Source organism: Epinephelus moara, chromosome 7, assembly GCF_006386435.1.
Source record: "Epinephelus moara isolate mb chromosome 7, YSFRI_EMoa_1.0, whole genome shotgun sequence".
Lineage (NCBI taxonomy): Eukaryota > Metazoa > Chordata > Actinopteri > Perciformes > Serranidae > Epinephelus > Epinephelus moara.
Window position 1 is genome coordinate 20,022,812 of NC_065512.1, and position 22,536 is coordinate 20,045,347.

Below are 22,536 nucleotides of genomic sequence, written 5' to 3' on the forward strand. Positions count from 1 at the left end.
AACTGCCACTCAAGGACATCGTCGGCTTTAGGGGGTCTTCTTGGCAGACCGTTGCTGTTTCATTGGCAGCCGCCGTCTTTCCATCTGTGTGATGAGCCTTTGCTGGGGCTTGACCTTCCGTGGACTGACAGTCTTTTGATAGGTGATGAGGGACTGGATGTTCTGGAGCAGGACATTGATCTCTGCACTCTTCTGCTGCACATAGCTCTGAAGCATGTCAGGCCCCGGCAGCGTTAGGCTTTTGCCTTGATTCGGCTGCGACAGCAAGGAAATATAAAATAAAGCAGAATGAATTATTTGGCCTCAAATTGGATCCACTTTCCCATCCCTTGTATTTCTGTTTTTGCTACAATATTAATACCACAAGCCACAATAACTTACTTTCAGTTTGGCCCCTACATTAAGCCGTACACAGCACTCACCAGAGTTGAAAGTGAGGCAGATGTGCTCCTGGGATTGGATGTGGATGTTAAGGGTTAGGGCTCAGTGTCAGGCTGAGGGGCTGGTGGGGCGGAGCATGAGTGTGATTCCTATTTCCCGGCCAGCTCCAGTGTTTCTTCAATTCTCCTGTGCCATTGCAGTAGGTGCCTCCCCATGGAGTCAGATTCACCCTAATAAAGACGAGCAGCATGTGAACAATAAGCCCTTAAGGGGATTTATTCTCTCACCCAGACAGGTCATTTCTGTCTGCTGCCAAATTTGCCAATAACTAAAATAAACTTGAATTGCTTCTGCAGAGAGCTGTAGATAATGAAACCCGATTTCATTTCCACGGTATAATGCTAATTTTGTCTTAGTTATATTTATGAAATGAGATATTAAAAACACGAAATAACTAATCATACCAAATACAGCTATTGTTGTGATAACAGGTACTCTGTCCTCTGCTGGTGAAAACTGCCTGAATCTGAGGCTGCAGATGTTTGTCCTCCAGGACCATCACACAGCACCAGTCTGCTGACTGTGCAGCACACACAAGAACTGCAAGCCTTCCTGATGGATAGCTTTTAAACATGATTAAGGTGAACAATCAAATATTAAAGAGGCACTGTCCGCCACGTCAAGGGGTTTTTAAGGTCTGCGGTTAAAATAAGCTTAAGAGAGTTTCACATTTTGCACCATGGCATAAAATACGTCAGCAAATACCTCACTTGTGAATCTCGAAGATTTTACATGTCTTAAAAAGGGCGGTTGCTAACAAGTGGCTAAATCAGACCGGTAGTGCACTAACAGTGTAGTTTGCTTACAGCCTATAACGTTACATTTACTTCTGGCAATTGAATTTAGGCTTCAACAATCATAAAAGTAGTGTTCATTTGTGAAGATTATCTTGCTGAACAAAACATGCAAGTATCATAAACTTCTGTTTGCCAAAGAGCTTATTTTCTGCAATTATCTAAAATCCAATGGGACGATTTAATTGGCTTTTTGTCAAGGAAACCAGGGCAACGCTAACATCCAGGTTGGCCTATAAAAAGTGTGATTTCTGCAGCACTCCGTTTTGTTTTACAGGAAGAAAACATGATTGAATTTTGATATAAGATACAAAGAAATGGATTTTGTTTGTATTTTTGTCATATTAATTAATAGGTGCACAGTATGACTGGGGATGTGATCTAAAAGGGTTAAGAAGAAGAAGTATGTATGATATAATTTAAGTAAATTGTCAGTCAGATTCACTGTAAAGGATACCACACCTGCCCGGTTCCATCTGGGAAAACCACAGTAAATGTTTACCATTGTTGTAGTGGTTGACAAGTGGTGTCATCCTCTGTTGAGCCAAACAGATGTATTCATTTGTGTAAGCTTCAATGCTCTCAGCTGTAGTCATAGTAGGGGATTGAACAGTGGTTTCAACATATGATAATGCCTTCTGTGCAGCAAGTCCAAGCATCGTCCAGGAGTCGATTGTGTGGGGTGTGAGAAACTTGTCCGTGTCCTGTAACGTAGTTAAAGGTGTTATGCCATGGATGAACAAGAGGGACAGATAAGTAAATTGAATCTGCGTGAAATATCTGTCTGTGGTAGACGGTATGTGTGTGTGTGTGTGTGTGTGTGTGTGTGTGTGTGTGTGTAGTGTGTGTATTCTGCTTTCGGGGTCTGACATTCGGCGCTGTCAAATTCCCAACCTTTCAACCTGTGGTGTATCAAGGAAAATGTAGCATCAGAGATTCAGTGGCATAGAAATTTAATTTGAAAACCATTTAATGGTGGAAGCCTATAATGGACAAGAGCGATCCTGACCTTTGATCTCTCCGCATCGCCGGGTCCCTATCAGTCACGGTTTCTTTAGTGATAACCGCTGCACCCTTCAGCAACATCTCTGATGAATTCCATGCCTTCTCGCAGCAGAAAAACTGACACAAAGAGAGGGAAAAAAAGCTCGTGTGAATGTAGAAATGCTACAAAATTCGAAATTCATATTCCTTTTACTTTTATCTATGGAACCAAATAATAGCCTAATAAAAAAAATCAATCTATACTGAATACTAAATGTAAACAATTAATTACCACATGATTTTATACGCACTGAAATATTTTGTTTTTAAAGGTAGGTCATGTCAAGTGATTCTTGAAAAAAACGGATTTTATTAAGTCTATTTTATTTATATAGTGCCGAATCATCAGGACACAGTACCATACCCTTTGATTTAATACTGCCGAGACCCAACAATTCTCCCATGAGCAAGCATTTGGTGGTGGTGGTGAGGAAAAACTTTCTTTCAAGAGGCAGAAACCTCAAACATGAAGTTCACAAATTCAGACAGAAAGTTCTTCAAGTTGCTGAATGAGTCAAGTTGTGATCTAACAATCTAAATTAAGTCAAATAATCAGGTTGCTCAATTGGAGACAAAAATTCCAGACACAAAAATACACACAAGTTAAATAAAAATCACTTTAAAGTACTGCTAAGGAGACTTTTCTTCCTGCGTCTTATAGGCAAGTCCGATGCTCAGATCACACAGTACAACTGAGAGTAGGGTCGGGCTGATTGATACCAAAAATATTGATACTACAGATACAAAGTTTTTGTTTTGAAGATCAATTCAAGCACTACCAGGATCAATAAGGCTCAGTTTCTCTCTTGTATGTTGTACCCATTTGTATTTCAAGAGTAAAACAGTGTGTAAACATTTTGCCGTTGTCTTGAACACATCTAGTGCATGTACTCTTTGCTTCTCCACTGCTGTTGTCGTGTTGTGTACCTTACAACAACATGCATAAGCAACTTATGAATCACGCACTTGCAGAGCACAACCTGACTGGTTTAATCCGACAAATAATCACAGTCACGGCAGAACAAAAGAGGAAAAAAACACAAGAAAGAGAACATGGAGCTGCAGCAGAGAGGAAGGGAGGTGGAGGGAGATGCCTCCGCTTCCAGGCGCCTGACACAGAGACAGAGTTCACTGGCAAAGTTGTTTCAGAGAAGCTCAGGCAATAAATATCCGTGTATATTGTAGAGAAATTAACATTTCAGTCAAATTTGATCCTCAGCAATGGTTAATGTTAGATTTTAAAATTGAAATTGGTCATCATTAGCTGTTACTTTAGCAGAGTATTAATCTCATAAGTCATGACACAGTGCTCTCCGCTACATGAAAGTTCACAAATTCACAAAGTTATTCAAGTTCTTCACTACATAAAAGCACATGAGCTACTTTTAATAATAAAAAGTATGAGTTTCAGTATCGATATCAGCAATTCCGGCCCTGTATGACTTGGTGTCAGATCAAAAGCAGATTTTGTGTTATCGCCCACCCCTTACTGAACATCTGATCCATTCAGGCTTGATTACTAATCCTCTAACTTGAGCCGCTGATTGGACATCTTCAGTCGACAGCCATGCTAGTATCTCCAAACACAGCTGGGCCGATACTCAGGCCCAGCTGTGTTTGGAGCTAAATGCTAACATCAGGAAGCCTTCTCCTAGAAAGCCTCTTCTAGGTTAAGTTTAGGAAAAAGATCATGGTTTGGGTTAAACTGAGAAGATAACTGCCATTAAGGTCTTTCTGTTGGAACGCCCTGAAGGTAAACTTCTTGTGCATGCAGTCCAAACCAAAGTCGCTATCCCTTGAGTCATGCTGTTAGCGCGGCTTAAAATTACCACCTAGAAATGTCAGAGATGGAAATTCAGCCCACTTAAATTCTGATTGTCTTTGTTGCACAACAGTTAACGACCTAATATGTAGGATTTTCTGAAGACACAATATATGGACTCATACAGTCGTATTCCCTTTCAACCCTCGCTAATGACCCACTCTCAGTGTGTGGCGGCGTATCTGTCTGCAGAGACTCTGCCCTTTGCCTGGGTTTTCTTAAGGAAACTATAAAAGACACATTTTATGGTTTCCTTGGATTTTCTTGTTTTCTGCGCCCGAGTGGTTTATGGGTATGGACCCCCACAGCACTCAGGTGAGGTTTGGGGCTTTAAAAAGGTGGCAAGCATGTTCCAGACTGTAAGCAGCACGCACTCAAGAGATACAGCGCTGAAAAAATGCAAATATAGGGAGGCAAAACACCAAACAAGAGTGAATCTGGGGTTGGTTTTGACTGTCACGAGTCTAAATCCTGCATTATATACCTTTCAATGCTCCACTTTGCTTATAAGATTCAAATTATCATGACTATGTTACTTGCTTCCATAATCCTCTCAAGTCCAAGCTACACACGCTGACACTTTAGTGTAACTCCTCACTTAGCAAAATGAGCAAAGTCACACTTTTTTCCGTTCCATCAGTTTTTATTTAACACAAGCGTGTCACCATATCAACAGCCGTGTTAGCTGCACACTCGCTTTCTCACCTTTTCTCGGTCAACACTGTTGGCTATCTGATCAGCGGTCACTGGGGGTTTCTTCAGCTGCTGGCAGCGCTCGCAGCAAATGTTCAACACAGTCTGTAGCGACTCCTCTGATGAGTCTGATCCACTTGAGGATGAGATCTGAAAACAGTGTTGGCGTAGACACTTTTTTTTTTTTTTAAACATATTTTCTTTCCCAAAAAGACACTGTCACAAATACATAGTATCCAAATATTCCAGTTAATGAGGTACTCAAAAAGCATGTAGCATTCTGGCATGTTTTGAAACAAGCCGCAGCAGTGACAGGCAAGTTTTGATACGAGACAAACACAGACTAATTGCATGTTCCATAAATGAATTCATATTTATACGAGAAGGGGAAAAGGAGCAGTTTAAAAGTGGCATTTTCCTCCATACCTTGTCCAGATTAGTTAAAGACTCCTCAGTTTCTCCTTGGCAGGCTGCGGGAGTTTGGGGAGTTTCCTCGCTGAGCGAATCCAACACTTCATTATCTGGGGATATCTCCAACTCAGACTTCATGTTTTTAGGAACGCTCTGAGGAGAAAAAACAAAGACACTTCATAATTTATTAACTTCTTTGAGGTCTTTAACTTGCGCTTCATGAATAAATCAAAACCATATCTCTGGATACCATGTCATATCATCTTTCACAAGATAAAACTTACACTGTGACAAGGATAGACAAGGCTATGGAAACTTCAGTATGTCTTTGGCAACAGTAAAATTAAATCTAAAACACACAAAAAAGACCTCATATGCTAACTGCATCTATTCACCATTTGTCTGAGGTCTCTCTACAAAGTGCATTTCAAATGTTAGTTTAATGACATAAAGAGTCAAGTTCAGAGAAATCTCTACTACTGAGTGTCCTAGCAAAGCTTTTACTTTGTCAAGGACATCATCACTACAGCTGCAAGAGCGGGGTTTAAAGCAAGAGTACCTCATTGTGAGTTCGTCGACCATCTCCTGGGTATTTACCCCACCTTAACACACTCATCCGCTCAGATGTCAACCCCAGATTCTCGTAAGGATCTTTTGATATTTCTCGGTTTGAGTATTTATAGTCTGCAAACGAAAAAAGAAAATAAAACATCTCAGATGTTCCTGCCCATTTACCAACCAAGGTCAGAAACTCATAATTAGCATGAAGAGTGTGAAGAAACTCTACCTTGACTGCGCTCTCCCTCGTGTCTCCAGTCAGTCTGTGTGCCAAGGCTGATTCTGGTGACAACTCTCCCGTCAAACGCATGGATCGTCAGATATTCAGGTGAGCCTACACTGGAACCATGCAGGAGCCTCATTACAGAAACTTTCTAGGTCTGAAATCCTATCTTATCTCAGTTTAGGATGACATCTAGGATTTTTTGATACCACAGAAACATGTTTCCTTACTGTATTTAGAAAAAAAAATCTCATTTTAGGAGATGAGTTTAACTGATTTTTTTTATTATTGTGTTATACAAACAATTATGCTCAGCCCGCATAGGCTTAGAAGACACGACAAAATCAAAACAAGCCGGGATCAGAGTCCAGCATATATATTTTCAAACATTAAAAAGAAAGAAAATGCAAAATGGAGCAAAGCAATAAAAGCATCCTACAGATCAAGTTCAAGGATTACTCACAAAGGCATTTTCTGTGTTGAGAAATCAAAATAAATGCGGTTTAAACAAACTTTCTTGCTTCATTTTCCAGGTTTTTGTGACAGTATTGGCAAACTTAAAAACATCACAATCAAACAACCAGTCTAGCTTTTGGTCGCCTGAACACGAGAACATGTCAGGGTTTAAATGAGTCATTTCATAGAACATTAACTCTCCTAAATCATTATATTGTACAGTATGAAAGAACGATTAATGAGGATGGCATAGACCCTGTCCTAAATTCAACTGCCAAAAATGGGAGCAACACTGTTGTTGGGTTTGTATGGCAATGACAGTTTGAACTACTGTCCTTAATTAAATGAGATATACTTTGTATTTTTAATTTGCCAGGTATCTTAGTGACACACACTTTCACAGTCTTATCAATATTCATAAATCTAATACTCATATTTTGACATGTGGTTCAAGGTTACCTAATCTATGTACATCTATCAGTCCAACCACTGAGTATCGATGATAGACTATCAGATGGATGGATACCTATCCTTCCCCTGATGTAGATGGAGAGAATGTATGACAGGGAAGTTGTGTTTGAAAACTGGTGATAAACAGCTGACGTTTGAACATCATAGTCATGATGTTAACCACATCCTAGCGCACGTTTAATGCAATGTAAATTCTTATTTTAATGTAAATTCAATAGCGCATATTTGACCATTTCTTCTATGAAATTTTAGGGGAAGTTCAGCCTCCCTTGTTTTAGAGCAATCACCCCTGGTATCTACATACATCTAGCTATTAATCTATCACAGATGAAAAGAGAGCAATATATAATATCCACTCATACTATGTATATCCATCCATGTGTATAAGAATAAAACAACTCTCACCTACTCAGAGCTAAAAAATGAACCCCTGTCTTTTATGTTTATTCCAGCAAGTTAGGTAGCCAGTGGCAAATGAGAATTGTCAATGTTATGGCTTGTCCATCTTGAGTATCCTACTCATTCTCATTAATCTCATTAAAGATACAGGCTGTCTGTGTGCACTCTAGATAGAGTCATGACAGGACGGGTGCCGGTTGAAGAATCAAATTTACAGCTATAGTTCGGATTTCTTAAGATAAGATAGGAGGTCTGAGATAGGATAGGACTCTGCCACAAGTTTAGGAATTGCTTCTGCAATACAAAGATTTCCTTGCAGTAAGGATATTTTTCTGTAGCCTAATAATGCCCCAGTTCTTTATTATGAGCTGAGGAGGTGGATGCAATAGCTCAAGCACCTACACAATATAAAACAACCCAATACAACCACCTTGCAATGAAACTAACTACTGTATGGGAAGCATGATGTTTTCTTTTTCCAGATTGAATCAGATAGTTGCTGATTTATCTTTACGTTTGAAGCAGGCCTGAAGTGGATACATATACAACATTTCTTTCATCATACTTAAAAAGGTGAGACAGTATCACATGTAAGCAAGACTTCTGTTTTCTGTCCCGGCTCTCCATTGGTTGCTGCTGCTGCTTAGCCGTTAATGATGCTGTGACTAAAGTCAATTTGTGGCATTTCATTCCAAACCTCTGTTTGTTTACGAGTCCAGGGTTTGTTGCCGAATCCATCTCTGTTGATTTGCCTGGAGAGTCAACTGTTTGAATCCGCGTCCCCTTGATATCCTTGACTCGCTGTGAAACACAGGTGAGCAGACAAACCACAAATAAATGAATTAAAGGGGAAAAAAAGCATCGTGAATCAGATACAGAAATGTTTGTTGCTAGTGTGCCATAGCAACCGCAGAACAATAAGCAACTGTTTCTAGGGTAGAATCATTAACAGAAATGGGAGAGAAAAGGAGAGAAAACTGCACTGAGGTTCTTCAAAATACGCCTCTTCTTTTATTTGATCTCTTTTCTTTTACAGTTCTCACCGTCACCCAAACATTCAGTTGTTCAAGATAAGATAAGCCTTTTATAGAGATTCAGGTGCTCCAGGAGTTCAAGGTCAGACATAAGTACAGTTGAATAGAGAAAAATAAATAGGCTAATTAGAAGTCTATCAAATAAAAATTAGAACAGAAACTATATAAGCGCAGCTCAAAATAACAAGGCCAGCTGTATACAGTCCCCACAACCACTGTTGCACTTAAACTAATAATGCAACACTGTATCAAGTGAAGTGACATTGTGGTGTGATTGTCTGTTTTCATAACATTACACTGCTTATGTTTTTAATGTTTTTAAGGATCACTTCTATCATACACTAATAATGGGCTTACAATTTCTTTTTTTATGTCTTGAAAAGAAATTATTATCATGCTGATTAACTATCATACTGAATTATCGCACTGACGCAAGTGTAAATAAATCTGACTTTGAGACAAAGTAGGAGAAAAGGAGAGAACGCACGAATATTAATATCTCTGGGGCGTGTTCACCATCTGCTATTGCTGTACAAATCTTAAGTGTAAATCAGCCACGTATCCACATCCAGTTGCCATATGAGCTCAATAATTTAGAGGTCTGGGAATAACACTAATTAACAGTCTTCAGTGGGCCATATATAGCCACTAGATAATGGAAATAAATCATTACAGTAGTCTGCAATTGAGCCAGAACGCTAGACTAGTTACAGTAGATTCAAAGAATGTTATCATCAGGTATAAGTGAATCAAAAATGCATGTTAAAACATTGATGTGCTGCTTTTCATTGTACATGCACTGTAGGTAACTTTTGACATGGCATGAATATGGTGAGTTAAAAGCCTGTGTGATGTACACCATGATGTGTCTGTTACATTTTAATAAGAGATGCTACAAACATGGTTTATTTATCACAATCCTGGGGTCATATCTCTCTGTCTCTTACAGCCTTTACATCGTCTTGATTGTTTACTAAATGACACCATAAAAGCCCCAAATGATCATTTATTATTATTATTATTATTATTGTTATTATTCATACATTTTCTAAAGATATCAGTGTTAATATGGTTATCCGCAAGTCTTTTGGCCAAGATAATTGTGTCATGAAATTTTGATATCATGCCAGCCCTAGAAGAGAAAAAAAGTCTATCAGGTATTTGGGTTGTTCAGAGAATTATTACATTTATTAAAATATGCATACAATATAAAAAGATATTACAATATATGGAAAGAATAGCACCCCTTAAAATCTGTACATTCAACACATTCTCACTCCGACCTCTTCACATATCATGTTTGGTCATGGACTTTCCACGTCCAGATCATAGACTGTTAAAGGTCCAGATACGACATGAAAGGTACCCTGGGTGCGTTGGATGTTAATGTTCTGAGACACCGTGTCATGTTCTGCCTGTTACATGCATTTTTTTCTTTTAAATTACACCTCCGTTTTCACAGGAAATTTACCGTTTACATACAGTCTCTTTCAAAATTAACTGCAAATTTATTTATTTTTTGCCTTCAACAACTAAAGCACGCGGTTAGGTTTAGGAAAAAAGAACAGGGTTTGGCTTTAGAGTCTTATGGGACACAAACACGACTCTTCTGGGTGAAAGTCTATGTTTGTTGAACCCATCCACCAACCCTTCCACCCTCCCTACTCAGACTTTTGTCACTTTAACTTTCGTTCATGCTCTGTCATGTTGATGCTGACAAACGCCATTAAACGCTTATCGTGCCGATGGTAAAGGATGGCTTTTTCGTCAGTGTCTGACACTGCAAGTCATTGCGTAAGTGCCAGATTTTGACGACTTCGGAGTGAGACCGGGTTGGTGAATTGGGAAGATTTACATCATAAAGCATTGTTGTTTAATACAAGTGATTTACCAGTTATAAATACATTATGCTGTGTTTACTTTCTTAAAAAAAAATTCAAATATAATATACAGAATCTGAACATGAAGTTTAAAAATCCGTTTTACTCAAGGGATCCAAAGAAAGCCTTTCATTATGCTTGAAAAAACTTGCAGTGCTTACAGTATGTATATGTGGGGACATCATATAGAGTGCTGTAGGGATGATGTCTATGTGTAGGCCAACATAGAAGTTGCCCTGGTTCCCTCGACAAAAAGCCAGTAGGACTTTTCCATTGGATTTTGTTTTTATTGCAGAAAATAAGCTCTGTGGCAAACAAAATGTTTATGATACTTACACATTTTGTTCAGCAGATGTAAATATATTCACCAGAAGTAAAAAGCTAATGTTAGGCTATAAATAAACTGTACCACGATCACATGACTTAAACATCGCCACCACAACAAGGCTGTAAAACCATGTTGGGCGTGATGATGTTCTGTAGTCTAGCCCCTCGTTAGTAACCGTCTTTTTTTAAGAACGTCAAGTCTTCAATATTTATGTGTGGGATATTTACTGATGTTTTTTATGTTGTATGCAAAAACATGAAAGTCTCTTAAGCTTGCATTAAACACAGACCTAGTTTCGGGCATCTAACCAAAAACCCATTCAAAAAAACTAATGATTTCGAGACAAGGGAACTGGAAGTGCTAAAATGCTAAGTCATATCCGAGTTTTAGGGCTCATTCTTGCAGTACTCTATTAGGTTTGGTATTCGGAACATGTCTGACTGAACATTTAAAAGACAGTAACATAACATGCAGGCATGCAGATGAACACTTATTTGGTAGCTGGATTCAGTAAATGCTGAGGAAACGTTAGTTAGATGCGATGAAAAGTGGTTTTTCAACTTGGAGGATGGAGACAAGGAGGAGAGGGTTAAATGTAAAAATATATGTGTTTGTGGTTTATTGTCTGTTTCCTGTTGTTGCTGACCGGTTTGTGCACTTAAGACAGTACAGATTGCATTTTTCTATTTGGAAAATCAAGGTCAAGAACCTCTGCAAAAAGAAGTCAGTTTTGGAAATTTTGGTTTCCTCCAGTGTTGAAGATCTTGGTCTTGCTGTTAAGAGAGACATTTAATTGGATTTGGCATAGCTATTCTCTTTCACTAAACAACCTTGGCATCTTCCCTTAAGAGTTTTTATTCTCTCCAAACCAACTGACTCAATCTTCTACAAATCTTTGTCTATAGAGCTCAAGCTTTAAAGTCTGAATGTAACCGTGAGTGAATATAATCACCAGATACTCAAGAGGTTCTAAATAATAAAAGCCTATAAACTGTAACACCACCATAAATGATATCAGCTTTTGCCAATTCTGTATTTCTCTCTTAATTTACATCGGCCTTTATCTTTTCGGGTGACTTCTTCTTTTCCATTTGTCTGCTAAGCCGCTGCGTCTGGGCAATGAAACGGTAATGTGGCTTAATGTTGCTCAGGCTTGCAGAGCGGTGGGACATGCAGGTCTGCATCCGGCCAAGGAGAGAGTAAATCTCTGAGCTCTTCGTTTGGATATATCTCTCCAGAACGTCTTGCCCCGGCTTGTCACGGCTCTCTGGATAAATGAGCTGCATTAAAAGAAAAATAACAAGTTGTCCCCTTTAAAAAGAAACAAAAAAGAAACATAAACTGTGCAGACATTACAAATCACTGATAACTGTTTATTGGCTGCATAGATTTTGACATGGAGGCTCCTATATTTTTCATGTGTAAGTTAAGATAGAAAGACAGTACATCACTGTATGGGCATTTATAGTGCGATTATCATGACTTACCTTCAGCTTTGACCCCACATTGAAGTGCACGTTGTTTTGCCGGTGTGCAAAGGTGATGTACATGCATTCTTGTGAGTGTATGCGCACACTGATGTGTGGGCCCAGGGCAAAGGTTAGAGGCTTGAAGGGAAGGTTACGTACATGCGGGTCACGATACAACCAATTCCAGCGCCTCCTCAAAGCTCCTGTCTCACTGAAGAGGAGACCTCCAACAGGGGTCAGATTCAACCTTCAGACACACCACAGAGATTAGCAATACACACATCCTGACCTGTAGTATGAGGGCAGCAGGTTAATCAAAAAAGTATTTCTGGTCAAAAAGTAATTTAAGAAACCGAAGAGGTCTTAACTGTTTGGTGTCCAGGATACAAAAGATGGAGTTGGAGGAGACTGGGTCATCTAATTATATTTATATTTGATTCCTATTGACTGAACAAATTAATATTATAGTTTGACGTTTTAGGAATACACTACCACTTTCATATTTGTCCATTAAATATACTATGCAGCCGGAAGCCAGTTAGCTTCGCTAGCCTAAAGACTGGAAACAGTGGGAAACAGCTAGCCTGTGCCTAAAGCTCTGAACGTGACAATACACCTACCAGCACCTCCTCAAACTCACTAATTAACATGCTGCATGTTGTTTGATTAATAAGGACAAAAAACAGAACCTAAAAATGGCAATTTGATGTTTTATCGGGGTTATGTGCCAGATCTTTTTTTTTCCCCAGGACTAATAACTTCCTGGTTTCTCTGATACCCTGGCAGAAATAGTCTGCCACATAACCTCCCCCAATTTCACGTTTTTACCAAGCCACAAACCTCTGGAGCTGAAAAATGAAGCCAATGCAGAAGTGCCAGAAACTGCAGTTCCTTAAATGGCCACTTGGGTCTGGCTCCCAAAGTGAGTCAATACACACCGAACCCCATGTTAAAATGCCCCAAATTTACAGCTGAAATAAACATTCTTTACAGCCTGGTAAAAAAAAATGGTTTGGGTCTTTATAGCTTTATAAAGGGAGAGTTTTCTTGGGGCTGTCTGGCTGTCTGGCTGTCGGTGAATGTCTGCCACCCTGGTATTAGCAGTGTGTCCTGCACAGTTAACACTAGTCGGCTTTTTTTGGCTGTGTCAGCATGTGGAACCTCCGTTGCAGAAGGCAGGGCCCGTCTGTGAATGACATCACTCGGATTGGCAGTTCAGCTGAGTGCACAAGAAAAGAAACGGAAGTGAGGAACGTAAACAAACAGCTAAAGTCAAGATGAAGTAGGATCAAAACAAGCTTGTTCAATCAGGTAAGATTTTTTGTTGTTGTTTTAGCCATTGAGGTCTTCAGCAGAAATGGTTCATAATTGTAATATTGTTCACTAGCACACTGGTAAAATCTTTGTTCTTTCAGTGTGTGTTGGTATTGTGTTAACTGGCTAACTAGCGTCTTGAATCCGTCCTGTTGGTTGCCTGGTTTTCCTTTTTTGAACGATGAATGCAGACTATCACGGCCTGCTGGTATGGAGAGTTATTTCCTCTCACATGGACTTGGAATGGATGTGCAAGTTGGTTGTTGGCTGTAGTCTTTTTGGAGTGTTCAAGTGCAACTGTTTGGCCAAGACATGGGCGACGTGAGGTGACACAACAGTAGGCCTCGCCACTAGTTCTTTGATGTCAGTCTGGTGTGTCTGGGCCTTTCTGTCAGATCCAATTCTCACTCCTCCACAGCTCCACCGGCTGTCCAAACATGATCATTTCTAGCTCCAATTTTCCAAGATGGCGATGGCCGAAACTCAAGAATGGGTGATGCCATGGTGGCTATATACTTAAGCAATATCACACGAGAGGGAGTGATGTTGTACTGTGATATCGTCACGGCTGTGATTCGGTCGTAGGCACGAGGCCGCAGGCCGATTGCCGAAGACAATCACAGCTGTGACGATATCACAGTACAACATCACGAGCTCGAGTGTGATATTGCTTTTATACAACAGTTCAACAGTTAAATAAGCAAGGCTGATTAAGAAATGTTGAAAAATGAGGACAAAATAGATCATTTAAGCATTTTATTTGTCTTCCGCCAACAAAAATAGTTCCCTCAGGACTCCGCTGTCACCGTTGCTATGTAACGCAGACATGGTGCGCCAGGCACTTACTCTTTATACACATTTATCTGCACGTTTCCATTAATTGTGCAGCCGGTGAAATAAGTCTCTGGTGACTGCATGGTGGACTGTCGCTTCACAGGCACAGCCGACTCTGCCTTCTGATCTGACAGTATGTTGCTTTTCTCCAAGTCACTGAGCTCCGCTGATGAAACACTGACAAACCTGGATGTGTGCTCAGATGGATTCAGCTTCTCCTCTCCCTCATCTTCCTCTGATGACCATTCATAGTTCAATTCAAAACTTTTTTTAGGAAATAAATCCATATTTTTGGCTGTTTGACAGTGGATGAATTAATTAGCCTACAACGCAACTGCTGACCTAACTGACACTAACCGTCAGTGTTGATTTGATTGTTGATTGCAATCAGCTGTGAGGCGGAGTGATACATACACAGTGAAATAACCGTGATGTTGTACTCCAATATTATCACGGTTTTACTGTCTCTCGACCAATCAGATTGCAGGGCCGGAACTAACTGTTGTATAAATTAGTTTAATACACTTTGGTTTTTCTAAGGATTGCACAAACAAGATGTTACTATTGAAGTGCTGGCAGGCAAATTTAGCTACTTTCACACGTTTCCAGTCTTTATGCTAAGCTAACCAGCTCCTGGTTGTACCTTTGTATACACTGTGCAGATTCCAGAGTGGTATCAGTCTTCTCATTAAACTCTCTGCCAGTAAGCGTAGAAGCATATTTCCCAAATTGTGGAGCCATTCTTTTAAGGCCTTATTTTAGTAAGAGCATTGTTTAAATGATTTTAATAGCAGTTATTACAGCGTAACAATTACCACATCATTCCACTGGGATGATAGCATGTGGCGTGGCCTTTATTTGTGAAAAAGCCTTTGATGCTTGGCGCCATGTCCTTGTACTCCAAGATTATGTAAGTGAAGTCAGCAGCTTCTGAGGAGGATATTATAATTGCTGCTTTCCCAGAAGGATAACTTTGTCTGTTAAGGAACATTAACACTGTGCAAACCTTTTATCAAAGGGAACAAATGTGTGCCCTCTCATTAAGTTCTCCGACCTAGTCCTTGATCTTCCACTTCGTGCACTTCTTAAAAAAGATACAAAACATTACCCGTTCCATCTGGACATAAGGTGAGGAAACTTTTCCCACCTTTGTAGAACTTTTGAACGATTTTCTTGAGCTGTGAGGCAAAATAGTCAAGTTATTTATTACATTTAGGTAATGAAACACTAATTGTGGCTTAGGGAATGTCACCGTAGCAGCAATGTCATTTTGAGAGCATGCTACATTCAAACATACCTTTGGCTCACCGTCTGTCTCTTCTTGTAGAATAAACAAGTCAGTCGTATTTTTGATATCTATCTGAGGGATGTTAGGCTCATCACTGATGCAGGGAATCTCTTCTGACAGCCTGTAGGTGGTCTTATGTTTGATCTCAATACAACCTGAGCAGAAAAAGGAGAATATCCATTTACTGATATTTTCTCAATGAGGAGCATGAAAGACTGCGCACCTCATATCTTCATCATTTGTACTAATTTGTCTAGACCAAGGCCCCGGGTTGCATACTTACCTAATTCCATATTCAAGTTGTCTTTTTTGGGTTTTCTCTTGAGCTGCAAAAGTCTCAACCTACATTAGAAATTGAAATTATTTTTCGCCCAAGTGGGAGAAATGTACTATACAATGCCAGAGCCTGAAGGGCATGAGATACAAACTCAGATGACACCTCATATTTCAGGCTGCTAAGAGAAATGGAGCTCTTTTGTAGCATGCAATATAGCACAATCAATATCAACATATATGCAACACAATTCAGTTACATGTATGTTCTTGGCAGCCTTCCACGCAAACATATAGAATTAATGCAGAAGGCAACAGGGCATGTTACTCACCTCTCCCTCACCCTCTCTTTAACAGCCTCCCTCTCCTCCTCACTCATGGCGGGGGCATGCGGGTTCACATCAATCTTCCTATCTGACTCCTTCTGTGCCAATTTCTCTTTCTCTCCCATTATAAGCTCCCTCATTTGTTTAGCTTGCTCGCAACAAAGACGCTGAATAAAAAGAAAATTTCCAACAATACACATTTCTTTTTCTTCTTACTTGCAGTGTTCCTCGGCTGTGAACCTGTTCCCACCACAAATGGAGATGATTTTGTCAAGGTTATCTTAACATTATTCATCATTATTTCTGATGAATTTATTTTCAATTTGCCGTCGGAGGTAAACCAGCTACACTCACCCTCTCAAAGTCTGTTTCATTTTCCAGCAGTTCACTGTGCACGAAAGGCTGACAGAGCTGCTGGCAATAGTCGCACTGAGCAAGAAGCACATCCTGTTTAGATTCAACCTCTGGAACCTACGGTGCAGCAAAAAACACACTCACAATCACCTCTCCACCTCTGATATTATAGCCTCCACTCGCTGCTATTACTGTGGGAAAATGAAAAAGGCCATCACTGTCATTTCCAGGCACTATGGGCAATATAGAGATACAGGACTACAGTCAACGGTACCTTTTCAACATGAGGAGTTTGTTTTGGCTCTGGTTTGTATGCTACGAGACGCGGCGGTCCCACACAAAGTATTTTATGCTCCGTCTCTGGCATCTTTACATCCTCTGGCTCCTGATGTGAATACAAGAAACCAAGACTTGAACAGACTGCTGGGTGCAAGCTTGATACAGCCTTGCAAATTTGTCTTGAGGAGCTTTTCAATCTGTATGTTGCACATATTGTGATGCCCTTGTAGAGATACATTTTTTATTTTGAGGTGGTCGTAGAAGTACTCTGATCTTTTACTCAAAAGCAGGGGTTACGAACGATATTCACTCTTGTTATTGTAGAAAAGTCGTTTTGTTGTATCAAGGCTGCCAACTTTTCAATTCAGTTTGGAGTGAGATGATAAAATTACTAAAGATGTTCAAGGGTTATAGTCGGTGTCATCCTGAACAGGACTGATATTCATATTATATATATTCATATTAGCTCTTGTTCTTCAATACAACAAATATACTTCTACTACTACTACCAACAACAACAATTTTGTGTTACAATGTATTTTCAGGAGATTTTCCTTTAACTTCCTTCAAAAGTCCAAGAGTCATGGCCATTCTGAACAGGACTACATTGAAAATTCCAGCAAACCTCTGATGAAAAAACATGTACTTATTCACTTTATAAGACTTTAAAAATGAAGGCATGTTCAAGGTGTTACAATATCATTTGAGCTGACTGTCCCTGTACTTTAAATGTACAGTTAAAGTACTTCAAAATGTTTATGCTCATTGTCAGGAACATTTTGAGCAGCTTCGCAGCAAACCTAAAAGTTGAAAGGAAAGCAGAGAAAAAGTGTTCATTGTGTTCATTTATTATCCAAGTATCAGAGGATGTGCGGGGTTGCAGTATAGAAGCTGCACCCAGCTGGGGCTAACAGTTATCCTACATAAATGCACAACTATTTAATAGAATTAAAACTGCAACGATTAATCAACTGACTGAAAATTAAAAGGCTACTATCCTGATAATCAATTGATGGTTTAAGTCATCTTTTAAAATCAAAAATGCCCCAAAAAATGTGATATTAACAGGTTTTAGAATGCGCTGCTTTTCTTGGATGTAGCCTACACTATAATAAATTTAATATTTTGGGGTGTGTAAATGTTGGTTCAAGGACAAAACAAGGCCATAGCATATTGTAACAGCCTTTGTTTTGGTGTTTTCTAATGTTTTGTAGACCAAGTGATTAATTGAGAAAATAATCCAGGTATAGGGCCTAGATTAACTGCTAGCCTGAACATAATCGTTAGCTGCAGCCTGAAATAAAATGAATCATGTGGATCATGTGACCATGGGGTATGGTTAGCATTATCATTATTCAGCAAAAGTTACCTTGAATAATCACTGATTCAGTGAAACCGACTGGCGAGCAGGATCCAAATCAAACACACACATGTGCTACGTCACTGACACGTGCAGGCTAGTTGTGGCTACCATGCTAAATAAAGATATTTTGTGGTTTCAGTTATGTGTTTTTGGACGTTTGAATCTGGGGCGCTGTAAGCCTCCATTAGGTGGAGTTGTGTTGCTACCCCCTCTCCCCCTTGGATCTCCGCAAGTGATGTGAGGACTCTTAAACTTCACCTGAGCCTCCCTCAGCATATGGGTGAGTAGATAATGGGTGAATTTTCATTTTTGAGTGCACTATCCCTTTAACATATCTGAAAACTCAGAGGAGCGCAGTGGGACGGAGAGATGATACCTAGACCTTTTTGTTCGCTATTGATTCTACAAGAGGGCTATTTAATGGCTGTGGCCTAATAATGCTTGTTGTACAGTGTCCATGGCTCTTTTTATTTATTGTCAGTCATTTAGTCAAGTGAGGCCTCACTGAGAAAGGAAGATGTATACTTTTAATTGATGATCAGTTGTATATGCGTAGGTTGCAAAGTGCCGTCTCAATGAATGAAAATGTGCAGTAACTCAGAGTGTCTTTCCATCCTTGACTAAAAGTAGTAATGCCACAGTGGAAAAATAGAAATATTAAAATTTTTATAAAGTACCCTACCAAAGTATTACCACTGGAATATATCTAAAGTACCAAAACTAAAAGTACTCATTATGCAGAATGGCTCATTTCAGAACAATGTGTATGATGATGATGGATCCATTTATAAGCATCACTCTAATGTTAATTTGAACTAATTTTCTGATTGTATTCTGCCGGGTACCTCAATCTTTAATAATACATCATTTGTTCCTTGATTATATTATGTATTAATAATCTGAATCTACAAAGTGACTTGTAATTAAAGCCTTTAAATAAATATCTAGGAGTGAAATGTAATATTTGCACAATGTTTTTAAGTATAAAGTAGCATACAATGGAATTACTACAGTAAAGTACAAGTGCTTCAAAATTAAATTTTAGTTCAGTACTTCTGCGACCACATTTTGTGCCGTATAAACAAAAGTGACTTCACTTGACTATGCAAAGCTATGACTAAGCCCACGTTTTGGCAAGAGCAGGTTACCTCTGAATAATCAGCAACAGTGTCCACGCTCACCACCTCTGTCTGCAACAACTGGGGATCTTCAGTTTCCTTTTGAACTGCACAAGAGAGAAATAATTGGGAATTTGACAGATGTCTGAGTCATGAGAGGCAAGAGGGGGCAGGAACAGGTGACCCCTTCGCACCCAAACTGATGACATGGCTTACCTTGACAGCTGAAAGAGAGGCTCTGCTCCACCCACTCCCAATCTGTCTGGGTCTGAGCGCTCGCCAAAGTAATGAATCTTCCATCCAGCGCGAGTACCTCCATGAACTCTGGTGAGACCAGGCTGCACAGAAGAACAGAGACAGAAGACTAAGGATGCTTCACCACGACAACTCTATTCATCTTAGAGCTACAGTAATTGATTTTTGTCCTCTTGAGGGCAGAGGAACCCCTCAACAAGCTACAGAAAGACACATCTGACATATTATCATCTCATAAAGTTGTTTTGCCAGTTGCTTCTCTATGCATTCAGCAGACATGGGGCAACATTAGCAACAATTTTGAGTCATTTGAAGTGATATTTCTGGCAAAATGATGAATGTAAGTCCAATATCCTTTCAGTTCTGCTGTGCTCCTTTCAGCTCTTAAGAAAAAATCTAGCTGGTATTTGTTGACCATTTTCACCAGCTTCATTTGGTGCTGGCTTGGTAGCATACAGTGTTTGGTATAGCCATGGGCCCCTGGGCACAGATATGCAAAGGGCCCCACCACCTTACCAACATAGGAGGAAGAAAAACAGACATTGTGGTGGTTTTGTGTCTCTTTGGGGTAATTTTTCTATCTTTTCTGTCCTATTTCATCTCACTGTGTTCACTTTGAGTCTCCTCCTAGTTGGTATATGTTAATTTGACATTTTGCAAGTGATCACCAGGAGCCCCCTGACACTCAGGGCCCCTGCTGTGCCTGGTGGACCCGTTCAGTAATCCATCCGTGGGTGTAGCTGCCTGTCTGAGAGACTATAGCTGAGGGAGATACATTTAGAGCACCTTTAAGACCTCACTGTCACCCTGATATAATAATATAATAATAATAAACTTGATTTATGTAGCACTTTTCTTAACAATGTTACAAAGTGCTTTACAGAAGAAAATAAAACCAGATGAGGCAGATAAAATGAGGGACTAAGGCCAAAGGACATGAACATAGAGGAGGTAAAGACAATAAAATGGTTATGACCAAATATATAGGTATAAAAACAGTATAAGTAAAAACATATATCAAACATTTCCATAAACTGGTAGCCAGCTCTGGGAGTGTACCACTCACCTAATGCATGCAGGGATAGAAATTATGGGTTGCAATTTTTGTCAACGTCATAACCCATCCTCAGTTTTTTGAGACTGAATGATATCCACATCTTAGTCCACCTTTATCCAACTGTAATAAACCCAACCATCCATGTATTCAAAAGAAACTGCACTCACATCCATGCCGACGTAGTAATGGTGGCTTTAGGGAGCACTACACATGCATCAGATAGCAGTGGCAGTGCTTTACTCGTTTTTTTTTTGCAGGCTGAAAAGCTTTTTAACCACTCTGACCAGCCTGACCAGTAAAATGTCATTATATGACCATAAAAGGACAGCATAGTGGAGCAACGGTTAAGCATCACAAAGTGGTTTCTGATCAATTTTACAGCATATCGAATCAAAAAGTAACAAAAATACCACAGGAGATGTAAGTGTAACAATGCAGGTCAATGATAGGGTCACTAAAAAAGACACTAAATCCTTAAGGGAGTTTTATATGAATGTTATTGTTGTGTGCTGTAAATTAAAAATGTTCCTTACAGCTCCTTTTTTATAGGCGATGATGTGCCGAAGCATCTTCCTTCTCTCCGATGGCCTATGTGGAAAAGACAGCTGTAAAAACATAGAGTACATATACAGCCTGGCTGCGAACAGTTGTCATACTTTTTTCAAATCCAACTCACTTTTCTTAATCGGTTGTTCTTGTGGAAGCATGCCAGCACAAAGTTTCCCAAGGTCATTTGCCGCTAGCAGAGCACAGATTTGAGCGTTCAAAAGGGAGCTGGAGTAGTTGTCGGGTATGATGTTAACAACAGGATCTTTCTGGTCGTCACATGTCTCATGCTCCTCCAGGCTCTTCAGGTTGTCATAAAGCTGTCGAGGGGAGAAGTCACCTTCTTTGGGACTCAGGAGATGCAGAGGCAGAATCTCTCTGGTAGGATGGAGACTGACTCATATTTTAAAAAAACAAAGAACGTGATATGTCATCTGAAGGAAAATCTCTAGAGGACCCTCTCTGAATATTGCACGGTTTCATTTGTATCATTTTTTGTTTTTGTTCAAGTGCAGTTGCCCGGCAGTAGTTTTGCATCAAACTCATGTACATCCAAAATGTCATATAGTCGCAGTAGACAGTTTTTCTGTTCCCATCACATTCACTAATGATGACTTCTAAGTTTAGTGATAGAGTCTCTGTGGCTTCAAGTGAAACAAAAAAGTCCCCTTTCTTCACTAAAATAGACATTTTACATTTAGATCAGCCCAGTCGCCAGAATAAAATGTTGGCATAATATGTTTCTGCAAACCAGGGATATGATACATTTGTAAGTTTCATGCGTATCATATCAACATTCCTAAAGTGGTGTAGTTCAGATCACATGTATATATAAGCTGAGTTTCCTATCAGGAAGAGGATGGGATGGTGAGAGGTGTGAGACTTGGCATGACGGCTGCCATGCTACAGAGCAATGTTCGAGAGCAGTGACATTTGCAGCCATGTTTGTGGCAACAACACTATATTTTTTAATGAGATGTCTGGACATTTCCAGCCGCGTTTGTGAATAAGACTCACCTTTGCTGGGCAAAGATGTGTGCACATACAAGGAATTTGACCCGCGCTCATTTCTCCAGCAGCTGCTCATTGCACTGAAGTCCCATTTCTTTGAAAAATACACACTCCTGACAATTAGACAACCCATCCCTAGAAAAAATGTTTGCATTGTTCGTCTCTGTAAACCATGGATATGTACATTTGTACATTATTTTGTAGCAGCTATGTTGCAACTTTTTGTTTCTCAACAATACTGTGGTGATGGCGTGGTTAGATTTAGGCACAAAAAACACTCGAAAAGGTCATGTTTTGGCATAAAACACCGTTGTTTGGTAGCACAAAAGCCACTGGAAAAGCAGGGACGGGTTGGTGAAACACACCCAGGTTCGGTGGCTTAAACACCACTGGGAATAAACACAATGGGTTGGTCCATTATTGGTGGCTCAAATGTTTCTGGGAAACAAAAACTAACTGCAAAGAATGTATATTTTTGAATAAACGGGACTTCGG

The 22,536-nt window shown here is 39.7% G+C and overlaps 1 pseudogene; it reads right to left on the reverse strand.

Moving 5' to 3' along the window:
• Positions 1-155: 155 nt before the first annotated feature.
• Positions 156-21,432, reverse strand: LOC126393489 (uncharacterized; annotated as a pseudogene).
• Between the last annotated feature and the right edge of the window lie 1,104 nt (positions 21,433-22,536).